The 25,781-nt window shown below is 38.0% G+C and overlaps 1 long non-coding RNA gene across 1 annotated transcript in view; it reads left to right on the plus strand.

Annotated features, from left to right (window-relative positions):
• Positions 1-2,116: 2,116 nt before the first annotated feature.
• The window catches only part of LOC147580980 (uncharacterized), a 283,220-nt gene continuing 259,555 nt past the window's right edge, over positions 2,117-25,781 (plus strand). Inside the window, exon 1 of the long non-coding RNA XR_015251286.1 lies at positions 2,117-2,218. This is a non-coding gene — a long non-coding RNA (uncharacterized LOC147580980). The remainder of the gene's footprint in view (positions 2,219-25,781) is intronic.

Below are 25,781 nucleotides of genomic sequence, written 5' to 3' on the forward strand. Positions count from 1 at the left end.
CAAACTACAACAAAATCACAATCTCCCCTATTAATTAGTTTTGTCTTTCCACTAACTTAATCATCCACCATCCTCCACCACCAACCGACCTAAATCTTTCAGTCTTTTCAGAAAACTTTGTTCAACAATTATTGATCAAGCCACATTGTAAACTAACATAATACTCACAAGCAGTACAAGCATTGTACCAGCACAAAATATGTTATTTTGACTTGTACTATCTTTCCCACCTAGAAAGTGTCAATTTCAGGGGTGTTTCAAAGGGGGCCGCATAATGGCATTACTAACAGGGTGATGAATGGCTGTGCTGAACTGAAGGTTATGTAGGTACTATTTCAAATTGCTTTCTGTATGCAGTGAACAGGGTAAGACTTAACTAGCTTGCTAGCTGACTGCCTATGTTTTCATTTTCTTTAAAAAAGTGGAAAAGCACCATTTTAGCAAAGTTTTTGAAGATATAGGTAAATAGAGAGATAGATAGAGATATAGATATATTTTTTTTTTCTGAAGATGAAATGTAGTATCGGTCTCTTCTCTTTAAAGTAAAAAATTATCCTGGGGCCCCTGGGTGGCTCAGTCAGTTAAGTGTCCGTCTTCAACGTAGGTCATGATTGCACGGTTCGTGGGTTCAAGCCCCATGTCGGGCTCTGAGATGTCAGCACAGAGCCTGGAGCCTGCTTTGGATTCTGTGTCTCCCTCTCTCTCTGCCCCTCCCTTGCTCATGTTCTCTCTCTCTCTCTCTCTCTCTCTCTCTCTCTCTCTCTCTCTCCCCCTCTCAAAAATAAATAAACATTAAAAAAAAGTAAAAAATTTTCTTGAAAATAATAGCTCTTTGTATTGGACATAAATATCACATCAAATTTCTTTTTTTTTTTAATTTCATTTATTTATTTTGAAATAGAGTGAAAGAGAGAGAGAGAGAGAGAATCCCAAGCAGGCCCCGTGCTGTCAGCACAGAGCCTGATGCAGGGCTCCAGCTCATGAGCCATGAGATTATGACCTGAGCTGAAACCAAGAGCCAGACATTTTACTGATTGAGTCACCCAGGTGCCCCACATCCAATTTCTATATGCCTATTAAAGACACCTCCAAAGACACATAAAAGACATATAATTTCACCAATGTTGATATATCTAAATAGATATGAAAAAGAGAGAATTTACAATTATAAAAAACATGGATAGCCTCTTTTGTCAGAGATCACACTGAATTCTGTAGATTGCTCCTGGTGCCTATTTTCTGCACCTACAACCCACAGACTGAGCAAGAAAAATGCAAATGAACAAGAGGAGGAGTAGAGGGTGTGGCAGAGAAGAAGTGGAAAAATGCCTGATTTCATGCCAGTGCTCTAAATAACTCAAGTTTCAGCTTCTTTTCTTAACATACTAGATAATGGTGACATTTCTGGAAAAGCACATATATTTGGGCCTGAACTAATAAAACTACTGTGTGTAAAAGGAAGAGGCCAGTGTGTTCTTAGCCCCATGACATTTTCTACCAATGTCCCAATTCCCTACTGTTCTCTTTCAACTTTGTTGCAATTTAAGTTGAGCTAATTCAGTTAAGTACTGAATGTATACTATGTTCCAGGTACTGGACTTGGCAATAAGATTCTAGAAGTTAACAAGACGACATCCATGTCTGCAAAGAACTCAGCTGGATGAGGAGACAGCACTTACCTCACTGTAGTGTAGTTAATAGAAACCTAAATCAGAAGGGGTTGGGAAATGGGAAGTGGAGGTGGTGGTTAGTATAAGTCTTTCCAAATGAGCAGATATATGAAATAAATTTTCAGGGATGAAAGGTACTTAGCTGGAGGAACAAAGGTGGAAAGAGCATTCCAGAAATGTAGACAGGAGGGAGAGAGTCTAGTTTTCAAAGGGAAGTGTAAGTAGTCTAGGGAGGCTGTAAAATAGATTTTAAGGCAACAGACCCCAAATGATGAGCAGAGAGAGGAATATGGGATCCAAAAAAATAAATGAATAGAAAGAACTAATTTTGACAAGTAGTGAAATGCTACCTCTCCTGTCTTCTCTTTCTAAGCCCCCTGTCCTTAGTTTCCTAAAGATCATATTGGATTAGAAAGAAAAATATTTTATTTTCTATTTTTTATCTTAGGTAGCATAACAGAAACAAAGAAAGCCACAGGCTGCTAGAGATGACTCCTGCCAAGGTGGCAGCAGTAGGAGCCTATAACCAACAGATGAGAGGTGTAAAGGTAAGTCAGTGAATATGACTCTCTTCCTTCTAGATATCTCATGTGAGTGGTCAAAGGTGAAATTGAAGTTTGAATGAATTATATATAAGGCTGTCATAATCTTTAAGGACATTTTGGTTATTTCTAATTATAGCCAATTAAAAAGAGAACTTGATCATGGCCTACCTTTATTCATATATTCAACAAATATGTACTAAATATCATTATGTACCAGACACTCTTCTGGGAATATGGATGTGGATAAGACAGGTAAGTCCATTGCTCTAATGGGGCTCATGGTCTGGTGCCTGACACCTAAAACTAAACAGAGAGATGGACAAGGTCATTTCAGGTAGTGATGGCATGGTGATCAGTGAGTGGTTAATAGTGTGTGATCGATTAAAGTGGTTAAGTGATGTCCTCTCCGAAGAGGCATTTGCACAGAAACTTGATTGAAGTGAAGGTATGGGATGTATAAAGATCTGGGGGCAAGTATAGGCAGTAGAAATTGACAATGTGGAAAAGTGGGAATGAGCTTGGATTGTTGGAAGAGAAACAAAGTCAGGATGGCTATAGCAAAGTGAGCAAGGAAAAGAGTGTATGGAAATGAGGTCAGAGAAATTGGAATAGAGCCAACCATGTAGGGCTTTGGAGACCATGTTAAGTGTGAATTTTATTCTCAGTATAATGGAAGCATTGGTTAGCTTTAAATGGATGGGTGACATAATCTCATTTTTATATTCCCTTTGAGATCAAAATTTGTGTCCACATCAATGTGCATAGAATCCACACCCATCATGAAGGATCTTTAGGCTGTATTTAGCATGCTCAAGACAGACACAATGCCTTTGTAAGAATCTCAAAGATGACTAGTATTAATTCCTTTCCTCTCTACATCCACATGCTACTTCTTGTCAAGAGAGCCTTATTTTCCTTCCCCTTGAATTTAGGCTGGACTTAGTAACCTGGTTGAGCAATACAGTGTGACAGAAGTGATGATTTGGTACTTTAGATGTTAGGTCATTAAATTTCTTAGTTTTCCCCTGGATCTCTTAGAATACTTCATCTTGGAATGCTCTGTCTAAAATCCAAGCCACCACACAATGTGAAACCAAAGCTACATAAAGGAGTCATGTATGGGGCATCCCTTTGACAGCTCCAGTTAAGGTTACAGCCAAAAGCTAACATCAGCTTCCAACCATGAGGGAGTCACCCTCGATGGCCAGTCCAGTCAAGACTTGAGGTAACTGTAGTCCTAGCCAACATCCAACTGCAATTTCATGAGAGTCCCTAAGGAAGAATCTTGGTGAGCCCTGTCAATTTACAAAAGTATGGTACATAACTAATTCTTTTAAGCCACAAAGTTTGGGAGGCTTACAGGTTAGAGTAGTTGGCCACAATAGCCTTTTGCCAAAATGTTTACTATTACAACCATTTTCCTGATGCTAAATTGGGTATGTTAGGAATTACTGATCACTCACTCCTTAGTTTTTTTTTCTTTGATTTTTCATAAATTTCAGGTTTCTTCGTTCCTTCCCCTCCTTCCTTCCTTCCTCCCTTTTTCTTTCTTTCTTTCTTTCTTTCTTTCTTTCTTTCTTTCTTTCTTTCTTTCTTTCTTTCTTTCTTTCTTTCCTTCCTTCCTTCCTTCCTTCCTTCCTTCCTTCCTTCCTTCCTTCCTTCTTTCCTTTCCTTTCCTTTCCTTTCCTTTCCTTTCCTTTCCTTTCCTTTCCTTTCCTTTCCTTTTTGTTGTATTTTGCAAAATAAAAGCAGGCACAGTTCTGTCACAGACATTTGGCTCAAATTCAAGAATAAAACAGCCCATACAGTTCTGGATTCTCCAGAGCTGAGCTCAGTGATCTCTCCTAAGAGCCATGAAGAACACCTGTTTAAGCATTATCTTCTATGGCTCTCACTGTCAATGCTTCCCCTCCTTCTTTGCAGTTTTCAGGTATTTTAATTTTAGTATTTTATTGTTATTATTAATCAAGAAAATTAGTTTCATTTTATCAACAGGCAGTTGGTGACTGCTTTCTTAAGTCACCGTGATTCTGTAGATATGTACATTATAACCAGGTCAGTTAGCTATTCCTGACTACAAAACATAGGACTAGGAGAGTTCACGGATTAATTGATTATTGCATAGTGAGGGCTCTTCCTCTTAACATGCCAAGATGACCTAAATTTTATTATCCCATTTGTTATATAAATATTAATTTTGGCAATAGCACATACTCAATATTAGTACATTACTTACTGCTTAAGTAGTTGGTAACAAAAACTGTGGTTCTTTAATCTTATTCTGAATGAACAAGGCAGTAAGTTGGTAGATAAGCATGGCTATGAATGTAGCCCTTTCAACATCCACAAACATGAATAAAGACAGGATTATGTAGAACAGAACAAAAATAAAATAAAGCCCCTGACTTCACATAACATTAAAATCTTTTTTGAGCAAAGGGAAAAAATAGAACGGATATCCTGTGGAACCTTCATGTCCATCAATTCAGGGAGGTAAAAGGCTGAAGCCAATACCAAATTATGGAAAACACTTTGATTTGGAGTTGCAGTGACTTAGTTTAAGTAAACAATTAGCGCCAGTAGTCTGTTGGCTCAGCAACCAATATGGAGGTCAGTCCTAAGAAATTATTTTAATCTTGTACAAAGTAACTTTTCATTGTCTAACTAGGGTTTTTTTTAATGCTCTAAATAGCTATCAATTAACTTTCTATTTCTTGTTGTAAAATGTGAACATTACAATACTCTTGAACCATCCATAGACTCAAGGGGAAAAAATCACTTTGGTCATATGACCTCCATTACATGGGGCATAAATGTAGCCTTTATATATATATATATATATATATATATTGCTCATCATAACCACAATGGAACTAATAATATTCTGATATCAAGTTATATTGAGGAATTAGAAGAGATGTTTTTATTTTAAGTCTTTGGAAATCTGAGTGCAACCAAGAAATTACTAAGAGAAAGTCTTCTTTCAAGGGCCTGATTTTGACAGAATGAGTCTGTGGAAGGGGCCTTCTGGGCTTGATAGAACTCTGGTGTTGTTTCATATGTTGCTCTTGGAAAATATTGAAGTTTCTTTTGAAATATTTTTCCTAATGATGAAAAACAGCTGAAATTAATGCATGTTATAAATTTAAATTGCATCACACCATTAGTCACAAATATCTCAATAGTAAAGAAGCATATTACCATTAACATTTAAAATGATCAACAAGCTGCTCAAGCTACATTTTTTTCCACCAGATAAATTTATCAATTTGAGATTGGGTCTTGTCATTGTGCCTTGTTGATCCATTTCACTTGGCCGTAAGATATACCAACATGTTTTGTTTTGAATAACTGCTACTTTCTACAAAGTGATCTATTTTGGAAGGAGGTGGCCAGAGGGAGGAGTGAAGAAATAGATTTAAACTAATTGCAATAAAATGTTTTTTCCTTTTAGTAATTTATACAGGATGTCTATTTTTGTAAATGTAATGTCTGTAAATGTAAAGAAAATCTAGGCTTTTTCTTTATCAGGACAACGTAAATGAGGATGCTCATCGATTTCAAATGAAATTATTTGGGCTAATTTTCATTTTTTGATGTTTGAAGGAACCATATTACTATCTATGCATAAATAGCACAAATCTGATATCTGTTAAGATATTTTGGTCAGACCATCTAGGTTTTACAGAGAAGGCTGGGTCCTGGGAGCCCTTGCAGGAAACCCTGCCTGCAGTTTTCTTCCTTCACTTGACCCCTTGGGGAAGAACTTCCCTCCCCATCTGTCAGCATCTGCTCAAAAGCAACTGCCTGTTGGAAGCCTTCCCTGATATGTTGAGGTTTTCAACTACTGGCCTCATAAAAGTCCCTGTAGCATATCTCTAATATTGTATTCATCTAATAGTATTTACATATGTTTATCCAATGCCATCTCCTTCTTTCACAAAAGGAAGGAAAAGAAGAAACCACTGTGGCTTTCCTCATGTGGAGACCATATCTATCTCATTCTTCAAGGTAATCCAGGGATTTGATGCTTAGTACCTGGCATGTGTAAAAAATGATACTGGCTGGTGAAAAGCCAAAGGGCTGTGCCCAAATATATGCCATTTTAAAAGCAGGGTTCTCTTTCAAACATTATAAGTTATGCCAGGAAAATATTGAAGTTTCTTACCTTTTATTTACTTATTTTTTTAAGTTTATTTATTTATTTTTGAGAGAGGGGGGTGGGGAGAGGCAGAAAGAGAGGGAGAGAGAGAATCCCAAGCGCAGAGCCCAACACAGAGCTCAAACTCATGTGAGATTATGACCTGAGCCAAAATCAAGAGTCAGTTGCCTAACTGACTGAGCCACCCAGGCACCCAAAAGTTTTGTACCTTTTAAACCAACAATTGATTTGTTTCTCTTGTTAGTAGTCGTTAACCTTGGTCCATAAGATTAAATGGCTTTAGTGTCCTATGAGAGGCATGAGAGTTTCCTAAAAGGATAAGAGTCATTCCTCCCTAACTTTGAGGGAACATAATAGTATCAAACAGATAAATAGTAGTTCTACTTTTTTGATTGTAGATGCATGTAAACATTTATAGTTATTTAAAATAAGGAATGGTGTAGGGAAGTTGTTCTTTGGTATGTTGCATACCATACCAAACTTGTTAAAAACTTGTTAAAAACACGAATTCTGATTAAGCTCTTGGGTGGAGCTCAGGCATCTACATTTTTAAAACTGAAGTATAGTTGACAATGTCACATCAGTTTCAGGTGTACAGCAGAGTGATTTGACAACATTGTATGTTATGCTGTGCTCACCACAAGTGTAGTTCCCATCTGCCACTATAGAAAACTATTACAGTATCATTGACTATATCCCCTATGCTGTGCCTTTTATCCTTGTGACTTATTCATTTCATAATCAAGGCATAGGCACCTGAATTTTAAACAAGTGTTCCAGGTGATTCTGATGCTGATGCCTGCAGACTGTACTTTGAAGAGATACTGCTGTAGATGTGGAGATCACCTTCTTAAGAACCAGTTTTCACACATGTTTCTGTGTGTGTGTGTGTATGTGATTTTTTTTTCTCTCCTTCACTTAGAACATAACATCAAATGCCTGGCCTTTTGCTTTTTTGACTCCATGGCACTGAATTCAGTATTCTGCCCTCATGGTACTACCAGAGAAGGCTAGACAGAGTCTCATTTCTGTTTTTGGTTTGTAAGAAGCTAGGAGAAATCTGAGTGGCTAAAAGGCCACATAGGGCTTCACTTTTCTCAGTAGTTGTGTGGATATTTCTGGTTTTTGACATCTGCACATACCAATATGGCAAATAAAAGTAAGTCTTTGGGAGTCAACACAGATTTGTTCCCTTTATCATCAAATGTCCTCACCTCAGTAAACTGCTAGGGCTGTTGATCCATTATCAATCCACTGGCGTCCATCTATCACTGTCCTGCTTAAAGGCTGCCAGTGACTCTACCTGCCTCTAGGAATGAGTGAACCCTGAGCCTGACTTACAGGTTCCTCGTGAGCTGGTTTCATGTCTTCCTTTCCAGCCTCATCTGTATCAACATGACTCTCCACTTGATGGGACTTCTTTGAGTTTCCCTAAGATTGTAACAGGCTTTTTCACAGTTTCCACATCCGTGTCACCTTCTGCCTAGAAGACATTCACACCTTTGACTTTCTGCTTAATGCCTACTCAGTCTTCATTGCTGAACTCAGCTATCACTTCCAATGGGAAACCTAGAGTGACAAAGCCAACTAGCCTGATGTATTTATTTTCTCTATTTTCATATACTCATCAGACTCTCATTTAAAAAAGCTAACACTAGCTAACCTCAAGTATACTGAGGTTAATGAACATATACACTCATTTAATCTTTTAAACATTTAATAATTTGAAAACCCTATGAGGCACTTTCCCATTGTACAGTTGAGAGAACCAAGGCACTAAGAGGGGAGGTAACTTGGCCACATTTACTCCCATTAGTAACTGGAAGAGTTAGGACTCAAACCAATATATCCTGTCTCTAGCTCCATGCTGTTAACCTTTACAACAAAATCAAATGGTCTTTTACTTATGTACCTTCTCTAATAGATTGGGAATTCCTTGAATACAGGAGCCATGTCTTAGTTTTTCCTGGATTCTACTTTGCCAGTCAACTCCTAGTCCACAGTATATATTCAATTAACATGTGGTCAGATAATTCCTTTACTGAGATGACACATCCTTGCCTTGACAAGGATTTCAAGAACAATGGAAGCCACAAAAGAGACCTAATTGAACTGTCCAACCAGGGCCCATTAAAACCACCCAGTTACAGCCTATAGCAGCTACATAGGGACTTTTGCTTTCTACATTAAGCTAGAAATTAGTAAAATGCAATAAAATGCAACAATGATTTATTTGCCCTTAACTTCTAGAGACAGGGATATGAGTTAGGGATGATTTGTTCTTTCAGTCTCCTGTAGCTATTTCTGGATTTCTTTGTGGCAAGGGACATTAGTTTCACCTCATGTGGTGTGGGTCAGTGATGGGCCCAGTGATCAAAGTGCCAATGGTGCTTTGTGCTCAGAGGCCTCTGACTATCTCTCCTTCCCGTCAGTGTTCCCAGATAACACAGGCCAGCTCAACTGTGGAACAGTTTTGAGCACATGCCTAATCTTGAAGGTGTCCCCCAACCTGGCCATTAGTTGTCCCACAACCTGACCAATTATCAACCTTAGCCAAGCGCATACTCTATGCTTTAAGGTCAGATAGACCTGGTTTTAAATTGCAGTTTTACTTTTTATCATAAATGACTGTGGACACTATGCTTGACCTCTCTAAGCTATAGTTTCTTCATCTCTAAAATGGGATTAATAAGGGCATCCACCTAATGGGGTCATTATGAAGCCTAATGGCAAAATGTGTACCAAGCATTACTATATAAGGCCACATACCTCAGTGAAGGTGAGTCCAGGAAACAAATTCAGTTCCTCTGATTCCAGAGCCTGAACTCCTAGCCACTGACTTCTCAACAGCATGTTCAAATGGCTCAGATATTCCCTTTATTTACTCTTCTTTCATCGCTGAATTCATGAAAATATAGCCTATCATTATTGCCTTTCACTGTGAACCATTTTTTCACCCACAACCGTCTGCCTCTGCTACCACCACAACATAACAGTCACTCTATAGGTAAATGGCAGCTGACCACAGTGATCTAACAATGCTCCACTAGGATGCAACATTCAAACTCTGTTTATTTCTTGCTTCTCTAACAGTGCTGACTGGTTTAGGGTTAGCAGGGTGGCTTTGCTTCATACCTTCATTTAGAAACCCAAACTGACAGGGGCTTTTTCATCACTCAGGGCTTCCATTTGGTTGACCAAGAGAAAAAGTCTAGAAGGAGTGCCAGGGAAGAGTTCTGTGGGCCAGGCCCCTAAGTGACAAATATCACCTCCATGCCACACTCTATAGTTAGAACAGATAGACTGGTGGGGAGGCCAAATATGCAAGAGAAGAGAATGTGAACTTTTCTGAGCTACCAGGAACTTTCTGCCACACCAGTTGAAGAAAGTCAAAACTATTAACTTTAAATGTCTCTAGTACAAGGGCAGTGTACCTTTCCAGCCCTTTCTTGAACCGTTTCTGTAGTTCCCCACTGCACTGTCTCTACCATGCCAGACTGTCCATTCTGCCTAAAGTCTCAAGATCACTTTCTTTCACACTAAAACCTTTTAAGGCAAAGCACAGTATCACCTCTTTCACTAGTATTCTCCCACCCTTCCTCTTAGCACAAGGATAATGAAGGTGACAGCAAACTCTCGTTTTTTTTTTTAAACTTATTTATTTGTTTTGAGAGAGAAAGAGAGAGAGACAGAACATGAGCAGGGGAGGGACATAGAGAGAGGGAGAGAAGAACACCAAGCAGGCTCTGCACTGTTAGTACAGAGCCCAATGTAAGGCTCCAACCCATGAACCATGAAATCGTGATCTGAGCAGAAACCAAGAGTTGGACACTTAACCAACTGAACCACTTAAGCACCCCAAACTCTTTCTACTTTAGCTCACCTAAGATCACAGAAGGTTGGCAGAGGAAGAGGCCCCAACAATGCTTAGCCCAAAGTTTCCTTGTATGAAAGAAGAAGAAAAGATCTAGGGAAGGGAAAGGATGACTCAGGGCTGAAACCTAGTCTATCAGATTCTTTTGTTTTCTCTATCCAATACCTCCTGTTACCTCCTCTTGGTGTAGAGCCAGCCCCATGGGACAGTTTTAGCAATAATAAAAAAAAATCTCCAATTAATCCAAAGTGCAGATTATTAAAACAATACGATATTAGGACTTATAAAAACAATGACAATAAAATCTTTCTTATATGGACTGACAGATTAAAAACATTTTTCCTAGTTCTGCTTCAGAATCCTGTAAGTTTTGAAAGTCACTTAGTTTTTCCTAGTGATTGCTCAAATTTCAGTGAGAAGGAATATATAAATATAAATATATATTTATATATATGTCTATATATAAATATATATATTTATATATCTATGTCTGTATATATAAATATATATGTCTATATATATATAAATATATATATAGACATAGATATATAACACTTGGCAATTAAGTCTAGTGATAATTGTTTTTGTGCATTAGTTATAATCCGTTTTTAAGCAGTAAAGCCTATTACTGTTACAGAGGGAGTTTCAGATGCCCTGCAGATTTGAGTAATTTTGGGTAATGCAGCTGTGTGTGGTAAAAAGATTTTACAACGCCTATAAAATGTTGCCTCATGACATGTTCAGCAGTGAATCTGTGGCACCATACAGCAATTTCAGTGCTTTTCATTAAATACCAGATACCATTTACACTGTGCAGTTTTTAAACAAGAGCCATCCTCCAAAATCAGAAGGATCTGCAAATTGCAAGGCATTTGGGAGTCCTGGAGTAGGTGGAAGCGTCATAGATATTTTTTCTGGAAATAAACACAAAACGACAACCAACCAAACAGAAAACATAGCACATTAAGGAATTGTATTTGATCAGCATTGACCTCAGCTGCACTTAAGTGTTTGGGCTTCTCCCTACTTCTCTCATCTTCCCACAAAAGATGAGAATATCTGACTTGCAGCAAGTAGTTTGCCTGAAAATACAATTTCCCATGAAAAGCAAAAAGAATAAGAAAACTACAGTGAGTTGTGTTAGATTTCTTTTTGTTATGTGGAATCATCGCTCTTCAAGAGAGACTGGGGGGGGGGTGGCTTCAGAAACCTCTTTTGTTGTTATTTTGATTGCAGGTAAGATAGCAGATGTAATTATGGAATCAATCATTTCTCATTTGAACAATTTACACATACTTGGTTAACTCTGATATACGCCAGGAAAATGGATGGGAGTTCAGGATTGAATGGCTGTATTTTTAAAACTGGCTTTTGCCCTCTTAGACATCACAGTGCAATGGCTTGAAGCTCTGGTTTCTTACCTAAATATGGGCCGCAACTGATTGTTTTTACTTGCATGTTCTAGCATCTCCTTAAATGCAACTGGTTCAAGTCTAAATTCATCATTTTTGTCTAAACCAGCCCTTCTCCTTGACTAAAGGAAATTACTGTGTCTTAAAACAGCAAAGCACCATGCAAGTGTTTGCTTTTCATTAGGATTATTCTCTACATTGGTAATTATCTCAGAAACAGACAAAAATAAGATTTTGAATGCATCATCCTTTCGGTTCCCAAGTTTTGTCCAATAGAGCAGCCTAAGAACATCCTTTCTGGAAACGTGTGCTCATCTCTCAATGTCTGCCACCTTCATTAGTTGGTCTTCTCTTCTAATCAGTTCATTATTCTTTACTGTGTTGTCCTGTTTCTCAAGCACTGTGGTGTCATTACAACCAGGTCACAGACTCCTGGAATTCAGAGCCCGTATCTTAAGCCCCTTTTCTCAGCTGTGATGATGACTGAGCATAAGTTTGGATCTGAAGCATGAGTTCAAACCAACAATGTGACCCAGTGAAATCCAAACAACTTTCAAACCTCAGTTGTCTCTTTTGTAACATCAATAGGTGAATAAGGCCCAATTCACAGAGTTGTACTGCAAATTAGAGAGTAGAATATACTCAAAAGTCATTTGTAAGTATAGACCCAAAGGTACATCATTATTATTATTCCCCTCAATTCCTGGCTCAGCAGAATACATATTAGTAGATTAACTTATTTACGATGTTAAGTGAGTTCCCAAAATGTACTAGGACCCTGGAACATTTAGTACCAATCATTTGCTTTCCATTTTAACGTTTTTTTTTTTTTTTTTTTTTTTATTTTATTTATTTTATTTTTTTTTTTTGGGGGGGACAGAGAGAGACAGAGCATGAACGGGGGAGGGGCAGAGAGAGAGAGGGAGACACAGAATCGGAAACAGGCTCCAGGCTCTGAGCCATCAGCCCAGAGCCTGACGCGGGGCTCGAACTCACGGACCGCGAGATCGTGACCTGGCTGAAGTCGGACGCTTAACCGACTGCGCCACCCAGGCGCCCCTGCTTTCCATTTTAAGAGTAAACCTTTGTGACCAGTCCTTTTGCTTTCTGAACAGTGTGTTCCCTGGATAGAAACACAAGATTCACACTATCCTTAAACCTGATGCAGCTTTCTCTATGTGTTTCCCAGAGTTTTGCATTTTATCCCATAATCACAATGCTGGGAGTTAATCTTAGAACTCAGTTAGGTTGTAGAGCATTGGACTTCATTCCTTTTCTCATCCATTGGCCAAACTTTACTGAAGGTATATGTTGGTGTATGCAGTGTAATGATAGATCTTGGAGATGCACAGATAATTTCAATACAAGATGCCTGTCCTCAGGAGCACCCAGTCTGTGGGGAGGCATGCAGGCAAATAATTAGTCAGGAGGACCTTCCTGGACTCCATAGGTCCACTTACATCATATGCTGTGTGTGATGTGCATGTCACTTCACTTCTCTGACCCTAAATTTCCTTAACTGTTAAATATGGTTACTTTGTAGAGCTATTTTGAAAATTACGTATGCTGACATGTGTCTAACATACAGTAGATAATAAATGCCGAATTCTTCTTCTTCCTACTTAATTCCATGTAAGTTAGGCCCACACATCACACACAGATAAATATCCTGGTTTGAAGGAAGAATGTGGCCAACAGTTGCAGGCACCATCCCAACACAGGGCACTGTTTTATACTTGGTTTATGAGGTCCTCAGAGAGATAATATCCACCATTTATTGACTGAATAGTGTGTCAGAAATTTCACACACATTATCTTTTGTCTTATGACAAGCCCAACATGCAGAAAGTATCTACATTTTCTTAGGTGACAAAAGGCACTCAGAGAGTTTAAGCACAGGTGTTGAGGAGTGGACCATGGAGACAGACATAGCCATGCCCTTACTTGCTATGAGACTAATTTGGGGCAAGTTTTGTTTTGTTTTAATCTTCCCTTAGTTTTACTTTGTTCACCTGTAAAACGGGAATAATAATAGTTCCTTCTTCCATACAAGAATAGTCTTTTCATTTGTTTATTGAATTATTGATGTTGCACAATGACACTGTTCCAGAAACTACCAGCCATACAGGACTTCTGCCCTTCTTTTTATTTTGTGAAGAAGGTGGACAATAAATACATAAACAAATTTAAAAGAATTTTAGAGAGGATAAAGTGATATAAAGAGGGGGAAAAAAAAGTGGGAGGAAAAAATTTTCTCTAAAGAGGTGACAAAGTGATACTTTTGCTGAGGAGCTGGCAATTCAAACATGCAAGGAAAGAGTTTTTAGGCCTGAGTTGAGGATTGATAAAATAATCTATTCAAAGCACTTCTTACTATTACTTTGACTAAATAACCAGAAGCAGAGTCAAGAATTAAATCCAGATCTCTCCGGCTCCGTGTTCCTCCCCCTACCACAGAGTCATGCACAATTAGCTACCAGCTTCCAGCATTTGTATTTCTCCCCACCTGGCTCTGATTCTGAAGCTGGGATGAGGTCTTTGAGCAAAAGCCATGGAGGTCCTGCTGCAGGATTACTCTTTCACCAGGTCTGTCGCCTCTCTTTCAGCGCGTCTTTTGCTAGACCTGGGCTCTGGCAGGGTCATAAACTGCCTGTCAAGGAGGACAGCGAAGCGATAGGGCAAAGCACCAAGACCTCAGTCAGAATGCAAATGGTCATGCTTTCCGATCATATTATTTGTGTTGCATTTAGAGATGTGAGACTACATTGGACATGACAGGACATTACACCAAGAGGAGGTTGACCATGATGAGGAGGAGGATGGAGATGTTCACTATGGCATCAAGATGGAAAAAGATTTTTATTTTTTTAAGTTTATTTGTTTACTTTCAAGAGAGAGAGCAAGTGGAGGAGGGACAGAGAGAGAGAGGGAGAGAGAAAGAGGCTCCGCAGTGTCAGCACAGAGCCTGATTCGGGGCTCAAACTCACAAACATGAGATCATGACCTGAGCTGAAATCAAGAGTCTGACACTTACTGACTGAGCCACCCAGGTGCCCCAAGATTTTTATTTTTGACAAGGGGGTGCCCTGAGCTCCTCATAATGCACATAGGTAGCCCATAAATGTTTGGCCCACTCCAGGGCTCAACCTGGTCCACAGGTGCAGAGGGTTTTACTTTGGCCACCGCAGGTCAACTTCAAGAGAAAGCAGTAAACTGTGGTTTTCTTGTGAATGTCAAGCACTTCTCATGATTAGAGAGTTCTTCGAGTCTTACCTTCATTGACATTAAAACCTAAGCTGATACACTTTCTTTCCCCCCAAGCTCTAAAGGTTTGTAGAATAATTTCCCAGCCAAAGTGTTTACATGTATTATAAGTAATTTTTATTTAATCTTTTAAAAAAAGTAGGCCAGTCCTGTAATACAGTGATTTCACTTTACAGATAATTAAAAGGGAAAAGCCTCCTTCTGCCTAAATGATCTATGTAAACCAATAAAAGTCACTTTGGGGTCTAGATAATTATCTGGATAATTATCTCAACCCTTTTAACTCTGCTGTTCTGAGATCATAGCAGACACTCAGTGGAAACTTGTTGATTTGTTTTTGACTATGAAGACTTGGCCCAATAATTCTTCCCCCCCCCCCCCCATATTTGAATGGGAATCTTCTTTTTCTTTTAATTTAGGAACATTTGTGACAATTAAAAGTTTTATATATTTATGGTGTACAATTGGATGATTTGACATACATATACTTTGCAAAATAATCACCACAATAAAGCTAATTCACATACCCATTACTTCAGATAGTTACCATTTGGAGTGTATGTGTGTGTGTGTGTGTGTGTGTGTGTGTGTGTGTGTGTGTGAAGAACCTCAGTAAAAATAAATGTTTACCCCTTAGCAAATTTCAAGTATACAAAAATATAGTGTTAACTATAGTCACATTATTGAATGTTAGATCTCCAACTTAATCATTTTACAAAACTGAAACTTTGTACCCTTTGGCCAACATCTCTCATTTCTCCCTCCCTCCAGCTCCTGGTAACCACCATTCTATACTCTGCTTCTATGAGTTCCACTATTTTAGATTCCATGTGTAAGTGAGATCATGCAATAATTGTCCTTCTGCATTTGGCTTATTTCATTTAGCAAATGCTAAGGTTCATCCAGGTTCATCCATGTTGTTGCAAATGGCAGGATTTGTTTCTTTTTTTTTTCAGTTTATTTACTTATTTTGGGAGAGAGAGAGAGAGAGAGAGAGAGAAGGGCAGAGAGAGAGAGAGAGAGCCTATGCTGTCAGTGCAGAACCAGACATGGGGCTCACGACCTGAGCTAAAATCAAGAGTCAGAACCTTAACTGATTGGCCACCCAAATGCCCTTAGATTTGTTCCTTTTTAAGGCTCTTTTGTATCTGTATCTTTATAATAATTTATACATATATGCATACATAATTTATATATACATTAATTTATGTTCTATATGTGTGTGTGTATAGATACACACACACATACACACACACACACACACACACACACACACACACACACAGATTCTGACCTAATGATTCTTAAGGCCAAATGTCTTGAGCATTCAGGAAAAATCTATTTATTTGCCCATGTTTATGTTAGAATCATAAAAACCCTATAGAGATTAAAATTTGCTCCGATCATTTTTTTTAATGAAATAAGGTAGTGTTATTTCCCAGAATGATGTTGAAAGACATCATACTTGCTTTGGTAACAATTTCTGTTGTCCTGTATGCCAGTGGATCAAAATTTCTCCCTGATATCTATCCCTAGACCACACTTATTATTACTATTCTCTGATTGGTACATTTAAATTTTGACATTCTCCTTACCACCCTTTGAGAAATATAGAGAGAGATGAGTTTTCATCTTTTACTGATAGGCTTGGAAGTTCATGATGGCTCATAATGCTTTGGCTTTTAAGGATGTAAATAAGAGGTGATGGCTATTCTGAATTAAATTAGAGGTGTAAAGATAGGTGCTGTCTCTCAAGATTTCTAGTGGTACATGAGATGAATCCCTTGGCCTGTCCATTTTGAACATTAGACTTTAATTCACTTTTGAGATGGTAGCAACTGGTATGAGAATTATATTTAGCTTCAAAAAAATATAGTGGAAATAATCATATCTTATTTTTCAATGTAATTTTGAGGCATCATTTACCAACAATAGAGTACACAGATTGTAAGTGCTCAGCTAGATGTGTATTGAAAATTGATACTTATTTTCATTAACCTAGAAAGTTCCCTGTGCCCTTTTCCAGTCAATTCTTAACTCTTCAGGACCAACCATATTGGTCATACTTAATTTTGAGTAACACAGGCCATTTTGCCTGTCCTGGACTTCATATAAGTGGCATCATACTCTATTAATACCTTCCTCCTGAGCTTAAAATTCACAAAGCACTTTTACTTTCATTACTCCTTCTGATCCTTGCAGCCACAGAGTGAGGTAAAGGTCCCAAGACCTAAAATTTTTTTCAGGTATCTTTTCTAAGCCAAAACTTAGAAAGTTTTCGTGGCTCACTTAAAGTCACACAGTAGAAGGCTTCAGAGGCATAACTGGAGCTGAGTGTTCTGACTCTGGATTCAGGACTCCTTGTGTTGAATCCTAGTGGATCCTGGAAAAATATTTGGATTCATGATCATTTGGACCATAACAACAATGATAATAAAAGTAAACATCTGTATCTGAATCCCAAATTGCCACTCTTTATGTGCATGATTTTCAGTATGTTGATTCCTTTCAGACTCAGTTGTATCATCTGTAAATTGAAGATAATAATATCCTATTCCTGGACTTAACACTCCTGTTTGTACTCTAAGACTTAATATTTCTTAATTCTTTCTGCTGGAGGCCCTGTAAGCCTCAATACCAGTAGATACCTAACTGTTGAGCTTTTATACACTTGGTTTAAGTCTTTCTGATCACATTTTGTTTACATTTTCCTCTCCCTGTAAAATGATGAGCTCCTGGAAAACAGTGTCCAGTTCTTGCACACTGTTGTTTCTCAAGTGCTTAGCACACTGTCTGGCCCAGAGTTAATGTGCACTATAAGTTCACTGCACCTGTTACAAGTAACCAGAAATAAGAACAGACAAAAATCTTTTGGAGAAAGGACTGGACTCTGCCTTTTTTGCCATTATTCAGTCTTGTCTGAGTGGGTCTCACCAGGTAGAAACTACATCTGTGGCTTATGTAAATAGCACTGCCCCTTTCAGGGGAAAATTCTTGGGCTCAACATTTAATAAGAGGATATGGAAAATAGGATGAGTATTTTTGTGGTCATGCTAAAAATGTTAAATCACACCATAAATCTCCAAGTCATTGAACTGTAATGAAAATCAGTTTAAGAGGAGAGGGTCCACTACCTGTAGGAGTTGAATCCCTGTAAGGGCTGGGGAAGGACCACTCTGCCTGGTACACACTTCCTAGGCTTGCCACCTAATTCCCTAGTGCTGCCTTTTGTCAGCTACCTATTGTTAACTGCAGTGCTGTGTTGGTATTAAGGGAAACAATAATGTCTGCTAATGCTGTCAACACCTTGGCAATATCTGCCTTTCTTCAATTACTTTTGTTTACAAATTACTCCTAATTTTGTTCTTAAAAGCTAGTTAAGAACAAATGCTGCTAGGATTGATGGGAAGCTAACTGCATGATTAAGTAATTACGTTTTTAAAGCTTGCCTTACACTAGGACTAATGATATGTCACCCAGTAGCAGAAACCCCAGATAATGAATGAGAAATGTTTATATGTACTTAGTTGCTTTTAAATCTCCCTTCACGCTAGAGCTGGTGCTGTGCATGGGGTCCCAGGATGAAGAAAGGGAGTGACAGCTCAGCGTCCACAGCCTTTGTGCAGAACCAAAAACTCCCACCAAGGGCTCTTTTCTATCCTCGTCGATGCTTTATTTTTGGCAGGGCTGATTGTTCAATTCGTTCACTGATGAAAATGCTACATGGTTTCATTGAATAAAGAGCTGAATGAATTTAACTAGTAGGTGGTTGTCCTTTCACGGCAGGAATCAGATTTAGAACTGATCCTTTGAGTATATAGAATAGAATTAGAGTTGAGGCTGAAGGGGTGCTGCCACCCCTCCGCTAACTGGGGACTTGCACCAAGCGAGTGTCGGAGAGGTGGGTGTTGGGTGAGCAGGGTACAAGGGATGGGAGAAAGAAGGATGGCCCTTCACATTTACACCTGGGAGTTTTCAGGTCGTTCTTAGGGATGCATGGCCTCTAGACTCTCTTCTTTCTTCTTTCTTCTTCTTTTTTTAAGTAAAAATTTTTAAAGTGTATTCATTTATTTTGGGAGAGGTAGGGTAGGGGCAGAGAGATAGGGGGATAGAGAATCCCAAGTAGGCTCCACACCAGCAGCAAGGAGCCTGATGCAGGGCTTGAACTCACAGACTGGGAGATCACAACCTGAGCCGAAACCAAGAGTCATACACTCAACCAACTGGAGCCACCCCCACTCTCTTCTTTAGGGCTACAATCCTGGAGGTAGAGTCAAGACTCATTTTGTAGTGAGGGGTAATGCTTCCTCAGCTGTAACATAGGTTCTCTAATTGCCTAGCAGTTTCTTTTCTAGGAAAGGATAGTGGGAAAATGTTTTTATACATGTGTGTGTGTGTGATATAGCTGTCTTAATCTATTTTATGTATCATTTTGTGTGTAAACTATATATGCATATACATTTATATATAATTTATATTTATGTATTATATAAGCTTATATATAGTTATATGTAACACATGCATATAAAAAGCATAGCACAAATATTCAATATGTTGCTATAATTTTGTGTATACATTTGTGGCTATAATATATATATGTGTGTGTGTGTGTGTGTGTGTGTGTGTGTGTGTGTGTGTGTGTATAGGTGTATAATAGCTATCTGTGTGCACAATACCCACATAGTCACATAGGTACATATTGCATATCTATACACATATTCTCAAAAATACATAATTCAACAATAATGTTAGAAAATGAATGAGTTAATGGGTCTGTTCTAGTGTGATAAGTTATCATCCATTGGCTTACACTGAATGGTGAGAGAAGATCAGTTATGATTATAGATCTAGGCTACCATTGTCCCGTTACTTTGCCTTCTTAATATCTTTCTTAGACTTCTTTACTATAATGTGTGGATTAGAAATACCAACTGAGGGGTCATTGTGTGGAATAAATGAGATAATATAGGAATGCATCCAACTGTCTTGCACATAGTAGGTACTCAATAAATATTAATTTCATTTGCTAAGAACTGCAATTTCTTTTATTCAAACATTGACTAATAGTGACCCCTGAGAGAAGCAACGGACTATGCAATTTTCTCTACTTGTGAAATTCAAACTAGTTATCTCTTACTGCCAAGTAATAATGACTGTAATAAACTAAGGAGATTTCCGTTTAAATAAGTGGATGATTTTAGCTGACTCTGGAAATGTAAATGGACCCTAATTAACGAATGCCTTAATCGTTCTTCCTGTTTCTTCTTTATAGACACATTATTTCCTGCCCAGGGGTGAATACATTCAGTGTACATACGTTCAGATATGAATACACATATGCATATACATTTTTAAGGTACCAGCTTTAATGGTGAAGAACAAAGGATATTCACTAATTAGGGCTACAAAAATCTCTTTAAGCACTTCTATTTGCATCAGAATAAAGTCTATCTTCCTTACTCTAGTATTCAAGTTCTTCTGAAACTGAGTTCAACTATGTTTCTTGAAATACCCCATTTTCTCCAAGAAACTAGCTGTCTCTCTTCTGAATTTCCAGAGGACACATTCCTTATACTAATCATTTGACATTTTATCATTTTATGGCTCTATTTAAAAGTTTTTTGCTATCTCACTTCTCAGAGCAAGGAAACTAGCTACCAAATTTAGCTGGTGAAGAATTTTCTTATTACTTAAAGATAGATGTAATTATTTTTTCAGTATAAAATATTATCAGCTTATGATAGAAAAATTAAAACATATAGAATGGTATAAAAAATAAAAATGACCTATAATTCCATCACAGAGACATGATGCTTGATAGCACTATAACAGATACTGGTTATGTTCCATCCAAGATTTTTCCATGTTTGGAAAACAAAATGGATCAGGCTCAGATTATTTATATACATATTCCATGTAGAGTTTTCATTTTTTAAGTTAAAAAATAATTTTAATGTTTATTTTTGAAAGCGAGAGAGAGACAGAGTGCAAGCAAAGGAGGGGCAGAGAGAGAGAGGGAGACACAGAATCCGACGCAGGCTCCAGGCTCTCAGCTGTCAGCACAGAGTTCAGTGAGGGGCTTGAACCCATGAACCATGAGATCATAACCTGGGCCGAAGTTGGATGCTCAACCAACTGAGCCACCCAGGCCCGCTACATGTAGATTTTTTAAAAGTTAAGGTTATTTTATGTGTGTGTGTGTGTGTGTGTGTGTGTGTGTGTGCGCGCGCACATGCATATTCTGCGTTATCATTAATATTTTATACATGCTTTTATAATTTTATAAACTATTACTTGGAATATTTTTAATAACTATACTAACCTTATAGAAAGAGTACCATAGTTAATTATCCCATCTATTAATTTTTGGCTATTTAACTTCTCACACTTTTATTCCTTTAACCAATAATGATGAGCTAAATCTCTTTATACACAAATCATCGTCTTAAACTCTGATTCTACACTGAGGATAGATTTTCTCGAAGTTGAATCTAAAGTTTTAAGAGTGTTGACATATAAACCAAATTGTTTTCCAAAATACTTTACAATGTCTCCAACAATATTGAGTACCTCTCTCATTGCCACCTTGAACTTGGAGAAGCTTTGTTTTCAAAACAATTTTGGCAGTATAACTCATTATAGATTCCATCTCTTTGTTTAATATTCATGCAGAATATTTTTAAATAGTGAAATTTTCCAGTCAAGAAAAGAAATCTGAGGTTAGCTTAAATTCATTTTATTTCTTAGATTTTTTTCTTTATTCCAGATAAGTCAGTTTTCCTGATATATCTATTTTCTTGAACATGATCAGTGATTTTACTATGCAGATTCTAATGGGGGAGGTTTATTATGATTCAAGGATATTGAAAAAGTAGTCCATGGTCTCCTTTTGCTAGGTATCTTAGAGTGCTCCCTTGGTCTTTCCTGCCTCTGTCCCATCTAATCTTCACGCACATTTCAGGATGCTAGATAGGAGTATTCATGACCTATTACTCCTGGACAGTGTAGGTTAGATATCAGAGTCTTCAAAGAGGGACTACAACTCTGATGGGGTTCAAACAGAGGACTCAAGAAGGGAGCAGACACCTCTGAACACCTGAATCAGTGGATTAATCCCAAGCTAAGTTGTTGATGGTTTAGCATGGTTCTCTGACATAAGACAGTTTGGAGCGTGCAGACAAGTATGGAGGGAAGTTACTGTGGACTTGCTTAATCTTTTACCGTCTCTTACCTGTTTAGCTGAATTACTTTGCTTTACAGGTTTTGACATGAGTTGGTGACTGATTTTCCCAATTCATTCTACCCATGCTGTAGTTGAGGGTAATTCTTCCACAAAACTGGTATGATGAAAAAATTTGTGATTTTACCTATTTTTCTGTTTTCATGGGTGGATGAAAATGAGTAAGGTACATATTTTAAATCATGACCTGGGTATAGTTTAAATAAATAAATTTTATATTTGTAAAAACTTTTACATTTGGAGAATATCTCAATGGCAGTCATATTCTCAACTTAACTTGTTGGTCCCCACAACCAAGAAATAAGAAGTCCATTCTTCCTAGAATAACCTATTTATTCACCTTTTTATTATTATTAAAAAGTACAAAGCAGAAATTATGGTTTATTTATGTTTAATGGATTGGTAAAAAATAATTTTTGAATTATAATTTTGCTTTCAATTCTTAACACATTAATACCTAGTTTCATTTTGTATCCCAGTAGCAATTACTATGGGCAAGTAACTTAAAGTGGAGAGTTACTTAAGGAATCAGTTATAGTGATGTGATTTGAAGTCCCTTAACCCACCTTTACCCTATGCATATATATTTTCTCTCCTAGCCTGTAAAGCCACACAGAAAGAAGATGTAAGGATTAGTTTTCATTCCTATTCCACTATGTTCAGAGTTACTCAAAGATAGTTACCTACATTGTGGAATTCCATGGGGGGCCCCAAACAATGAGAAGTCTATCGATCTATCTTTTCCCAGTTTATTAATTTCTCTACCATCTATCATATCTATCTAATCTACTTATCTGTATTTCTAACCTGATTTCCCATGGCTGCATTATTTTAAGTCTACATTAGAGATAAATGTTTGAACTGTAACCCTAGGAAAAATTAAGGTTAACAAACTTTTGCTAAAAGAATGACATCTCTTGGATCCTTTTGGGAGACAGGTTTTGATGTGTGGATTCAATCAGAAAAGAGAGGCCAAGGCAGTGGAAGAGGAAAGGATTAACTCACTTTGATCTTTGTCATAATCTTGATGGAGCCCACCCCACCCTTCCCCACCCCTGAGTTAGCATATGTAAATGCAAAAAGAAAAAAAAAAGTGAAAATTAGTACCTCAGCTAACATGGAAATTAGAAAGTACCTGCCGTTTAAAAAGGGCAGCACATTTGTATTATTGAATAAATAACTCTAGTCCATCTTTTCCTCTCAGATGCTCAAAATTCAAATTGGGCTAGGGTCTAAGTGACATTTGTTTGGAGTTCACAATTAATATTAACTTCTAGCTCAAAGTAAGGGCATTGGAGAGGAAGGGGGTGAAATGTGTGTTCCTAGAACCAAGTGACTTGTTGGATGAGACAAGATAATTCTAACCTTGCTTAGCTTCAGGTGCTGATATTTAAAAATATAATAATAAGATAGTAAAATAGTAAGGATTTGAGCTCCTTGGGCAGTAGAGATTCATAGTGTTATGGTGAAAGTTATACCCATTTCCCAGGGCATTTATTGTTCATCTTTAGTTCTCTAAATGCAGTGGTTCTCAATCACTACTGCATATCAGAATCACCTGGGGGAGCCTTTAGGCCATGTCAGTGCCTGCACCACCATCACCCTATCCACTTGTGTGTATCAGATCAGAAGTTCTCTCCTAGGGTCCCAGGCCATAAATTCTCAGGTGATCCTACTGTGAAGCCAGGATCAAGGATCACTGTTCCAATGGCACAAAATGCCAGTGATTTTGTAGCTCCTATTAAACTGGGATTGGCATGGCTGGGGAGGGAGTGGTTTTCCCAATTCATGACTCCCAGCTAGCATGGGCTCTTAGCATAAAGGAAATCTTTAAACAAGAAATCAAATAAAGTTAGTATGAGTCCCCTGTCATTTCTCTGGCCATTATAAGTGACATATCTGTGCCTTGTGTTTCAATCCCAAACATGTCACTGTTTTCGTGTCATCACTCCATTCCATGTTGCAGGGATCACTCCTGTCAGCTCCCATTCATCTGGAAGGGTTAGGCCTACACTTAACAACCTGAGGCCCTGCCTGTACTTCCGACAATTCTGTCACATAGCGGCTGTCAACAGGCCTAGCACACATCGGCTTCAGTCCGCTGCCACTTCAGACCATGGTCAGTTGATTGTTAGGATTTCACCTTATCAACCACGCCATCTGACGCTAGCCTAAAAATAAATGGCAAAGTAAATCACTTGGGGGAATGAGAGACTGTTGGACTTTTGGCCAAGTCACCCAAAGGTGATTTATAAGCCTTTCTTGGCTCTGCCAAATCATCTCCCAGGCATAAAGCATACAAACAGAAAGGCTGATAGAGAATCTTTAAGGTAGCCTTGCAGAAATGTTCAGAATAATCCCTTGGTTGTTTACTTTCCCAGGTAGGTAGTAAAACTGGAACTTGGGAACAAATCCCAGGGTTGGAGGAGAAGCCATGCCCAGAGGCGTGTAAACTGGCATCCTTTTCTCAAACTTGTTTCCCTCCAGTGGGGGTGGGAGAAGTAGGTGTTTAAAAAGGTAAGCAATGACTGGGCATTGTTTTTCTACTTAATCATCTATATTTTCGCAATGCGTATGGAAGGTGATTACAAGTGGAAATTAGGAAAATAGTATGGATATTTACAGACTATAAGGGTACCATTTAACGTTCTGTTTGGAAGTGATCTCATTGTGCATGAAACTACTTGGGGAAGATTGGGACTCACTTTAAGAAGGATGTCAAATTCTGTCTGTCACAGCATGCCAGCCCAAATCATCCATCCCAACAGCTTAGAGGAGGGTAGCATCAGAAGATGCACCCAAGGTTGCCCCCTACTGAATTCTCAAAGATAAGATTATCCTCTACATCAAATTCAACTTCAACAATACTCTGTTATCAATGAACCAAGTGTTGATATCTACCAGGGTTTACAGAAAGCAAGAACCACAGTGGTAGGAAGAGCAACACTTTATAATATCTGAGATATTAGAGAATAAAAATTTTCAGTTGATTTTTTTCAGTTTAATATTATCAGAGCTTCAGATTCAATGGGAAGATCCCACAAAGTCCAAGGGATCTCCAGTGGCATGGTGATACATGTATACTCCTGAGAGAATATCTTGAGTTCACGTGGATTATCCATTCATCTGCCTAATTCCTGGTAAATGTATTAGGAAAATGAAAGCCTCAAAAGTAATATACTAATAAAGCAGAATGCATTTGGAGTAGAAAGTTGGAAATTGTGTTGTGTTTTTCCTTACACATATAAGAAAAGTTTCTCCAAAATGATCATGAAAGTCAACGGGAATATGTGATCTTATATATAATATATTCTTTTTACTCACTTATTTTTATAGGAAAAATATACTTGAATGTCGTGATCTGTATAAGGATACATTCACCATCTCAAAGAAATTAACCTGATAAAAAGCCTAGATTGAAAGAATACTTATTAGCTTCTAAGAAAGTAGCTAGGTTGTCAAAGAATGGATCACGGTCTTACTTAATGATCACATACAGTAAAATTTCCATGCTTGTAATGATTGCTCTTTTCTCAGCTAGGCAACTCCTTGGGGTGGCATCATGGAATCTGCATGTTCCAACACACTGTGCACAAAGAATTGACTGTGACACA

The sequence above is a fragment of the Puma concolor genome, chromosome B2 (assembly GCF_028749965.1).
Source record: "Puma concolor isolate L17-30 chromosome B2, mPumCon1.1.hap2, whole genome shotgun sequence".
NCBI classification, from domain to species: Eukaryota; Metazoa; Chordata; class Mammalia; order Carnivora; family Felidae; genus Puma; species Puma concolor.